The sequence below is a fragment of the Myotis brandtii genome, unplaced genomic scaffold (genome assembly GCF_000412655.1).
Source record: "Myotis brandtii unplaced genomic scaffold, ASM41265v1 scaffold49, whole genome shotgun sequence".
NCBI classification, from domain to species: Eukaryota; Metazoa; Chordata; class Mammalia; order Chiroptera; family Vespertilionidae; genus Myotis; species Myotis brandtii.
Window position 1 is genome coordinate 3,401,374 of NW_005368707.1, and position 3,711 is coordinate 3,405,084.

Genomic DNA, 3,711 nt, shown 5'->3' on the forward strand with positions numbered 1-3,711 from the left:
TCCCGCGCTCCCTCTAGCGGAGGCAGGCGAGTCCCTGACCTTCGGGAGGCGCGCGGGGCCGCTGGGTCTATCTCTCTAGACCCTCACAACTCAGCCTTGGGCCAGCGCCCCAGCCCGTGCTTTCTTTTTCGTTCCCCCTGAAACACGCGAGGGGCCCTCGTGGCCGCCTTCCAAAGCCCTCCCCCGCCACTCTGCGCGCTCTGGAAGCCCCAGGGACAAGTGACGGTCCCCGGCGTGCGCTTCTGCCGAGAGCCGCTGGCTGGCGTGTGGCGATGGAGGGGGGTCCAGCCGGGAGCCTGGAAGGAGGGTGGCCAGGCTCGGGTTTGCTTTCAGCTCCCCTCCCCCCCACACACACTTTCCCCCCAGTGCATCCTCTAAGAGCCGCCTGCCCTGTGATCAATAAAGCCCAGACAGACAGACTGTTGATCAGTAGGAGCCGCTAAGTTCTCCTGGGTAGACAGGGGACGAGTAGAGACACTTAACGAAAATTAGCAAATCCAAAAAGCACCCGGCGCCAGCGAGACGACACAAGCCTAGGCTGACACGCAATTAACCACCCCCCTAACAAACGCAGGCAAACAGTCGCTGACCTTGATCAATATCAGCCCCTCAGTGGTCTCCTTTCTGAATTGCTAATTCATTTATTAGGACTTTCGGGGCTGCCTGACCCAATGTACCCAAAAGCGGTCCTGAAGGTTTTGCTGTTGTTTTTATTTTATTTTTTTTGGAGGGAAAACTCAGCTTAAAACTGTTATCTGAGGAAACTCTTTTACCATCTATTCTCAAAATTTGAGATTAACAAAAGTCAACCATTTGCAAAATTTCCTTTTAGGATTAACCAAGGTTGCCCTATCTGATGAAATGTCAAGGGGAGAGGAGATGGGCCGAAGAGAGCATTTAATGCTAATTTGGGAGATGTAGTCAACTCTTCAGGACTAGAGTGCAAAAATGGGCTTTAAGACTAAGAAAAATATGTATGTCTCAAGGCGAACCTTGTAAATTAAACTTGTTGAAAGTCCACAGAACTGCAGTTTGTAGTTAATGAAATTGCCTTTGAAAAGTAATGTTTATATGCAGAGAAAATAAAATAATTTCATAAACAGATGCTCTGACCATTCCTTCACTAGATCAACATTGCCTCCAAAAGGATGGGCAAGTAAGTCCAGTAGAAGTTTTAAGAGGAAATTAAACTGGTTAGGCACCAGGTAAACTGCAGGTATATCAAGGGGAGTTAGATAAGAACTTCCTGACACCTAATTCTTTGTTAACACTTCTAAGGGGTTCATACAGACAATACTTTTCACACAATGACACACTTTCAACTTCAGATAGTCAAATCATTAACTGAAAGGAAACTGAGAGTATCTGTATATTCATTCAGCTATTTTGGAGCGCCCACTATAGGCCAGGCTCACTGTGTCTGGCATTACAAAGATGCCAAAACCTAAACAGGAAATCACAAGCAATGGAGCTTGACGATGGTAGAGATTTACCTGCACAATGTTATGAGCATAAAGAAAGAAAATAACTAGCTCAGGAAGACAAAGATATTGGGAAGGTCTGCTGGATGCAGTAACATTGGCCGTGCCTCCTAAAGAATAAAGAGATTTGGAAGGGAACCATACAAGACAGAGGACCACCAGAATTTAGGCATGCAATTCATTGATTTCGTTAGGGGATATGGGTACTGAGAATGAATAGATAGCACTATAAGCAATTCTTTGTTACTGGAGAATAACATGTGAAGCAAGGAGTGGGCAAAGATGCCCCAGAAAATAACTATAATTACCTGTGATGCAGAAAAATGCTTATTTAATGGAAAGAGTCTAGGGACATGTGTTGGTGAAAGTTGTATTTATAAACATTTCTGAGTACCTTCCCAACCCCTTTCTCTAGAGCAGAATTAGGGGACTGCCCTCTGGCCATACCTAGTCACATGGCCCCAGCTGGGCCAATTAGGTTCTCTCTTCCTCATCTTTGGACAGAGAGGTGGGCAATCTCTAGAGGTCACTTCATGGGACACGTAGAAATTCAGAGTTCATCTGTCTTCGAAGAAAGAAAAAGATGACAAAGATGTGCAGAATGGGAAAGATGTTAGTCCAAATGGATGTCCAGCCACATGTCTTCACGTCCTGTCCTTAGGTTCCATGTTAATTCAGGCACCTTAAAATTTGACTTTTCACTTAAGGTTTTTTAACTTTCAACCCACAGGTTTCGGACTATGAGCCTTATATTTTATTTAATTATTATTGACTTTTATACTTTTTTTGTTCCAAACATAATTCAGAATAAGAACATGTGATTCATTCTTCAGACAATGATTTCAACTCTTTTATTTTTATTATTAGTTTAATGGGCAGACTTTTTAAATGGCTAGAAATTAGTTTTAAGAGAAATAAGTCTGCACTTTTTTCTAATGTTTTGGAGCAGACATTGACTTTTCAACTAAATGAAGGAGACTATTTGAATCAATGTGGAAAATCAAAATTGGTTTAGGGATAATATGTCAATTAAAAGGACATAAGAATAGTTGAGAGAATAGGCAACAATTTTAATTCAATTTAAGAGTGAGTAAAATTGCTTCTCTGCAGAATTTTACTTGTGTTTTGTACATAATCCAGTTATTACTTTCCTACACGTAGAGGGGGAAATAGTAAAATTTAGTTAGTGTCTTTTGGAAATTTAAATCAAGAAATCAGTGACCAAAATTTAAAGGGAATTCTGAAAATATAAGCTGGGAAACAGCTGTCTATACCTGAGAACAGAAAGCTGATTCTAGATCTAACAAATGGAAATAATTAAACATTACAATAGTTTTATTAACTCTAAAGTGTTCTAAATATGATTTATCCATGGACATATAATCTACATAATCACAACATGCCACTATGATACATTTTCATGGTTGCCCTACACAACAAAATAACTTCTCAAGTGTCATTTTTCTTATAAAAGAAAAAAAAAACCCACAAGGGTTTTTATGTCCCAACTCATTTTGTTAACAAAGCTGTAGATATTAATCTCTGCTTACCCAAATAACGCCATTGTTTCCCAAAGTTATATGTAATCCCCATGTTTAGCAATACCTCTCTCTTCACAATGCAGATGAAAAATAACTCAGTGTATTTTGTTCAGAGAGAAGCAGTTGTGTTCAAGTTCCAGGCTGGCATACAAACAACTGTTGTAGTCTAGCAATAGAATCTAACACTTCTGCCTGTTATACAACTCTTCTACCAACTAACAATCCTTAAGGTTTAGGTAACACTTTGAATTCCCAATAGCAGCTTTTTTACAAAGTCATTTGTTCTCAGTAGAAGTTAGAAGTTTAGATCTAAACTTTACTTTAATTGGAATGAGGTCAAAGGTGAGAGATTAGCACAGCCAAAGGAATGGCTGTCTAGTGAAGCTGGGGTTTTTCCCTTCCAAAATGGAAAAGGAGATAAGGGTCTGAAAAATGGAAAAGGAGATAAGGGCCTGACTGCAGAGTCTGGAGGTAGTGTGTTAGGACCTAGAAAGAAAGGAAAAGACTGAAGCTCACATTCCCAAATGCCCACCCTTCCACATACTAGCAAAAATGCTGTGGGGTCATCCAACAGGCATGGCTCAGTGGTTGAGCATCGACCTATGGACCAGGAGGTCACAGTTTGATTCCCGGTCAGGGCACATGCCTGGGTTATGGGCTTGATCCCCAGTGTGGGGCGTGCAGGAGGC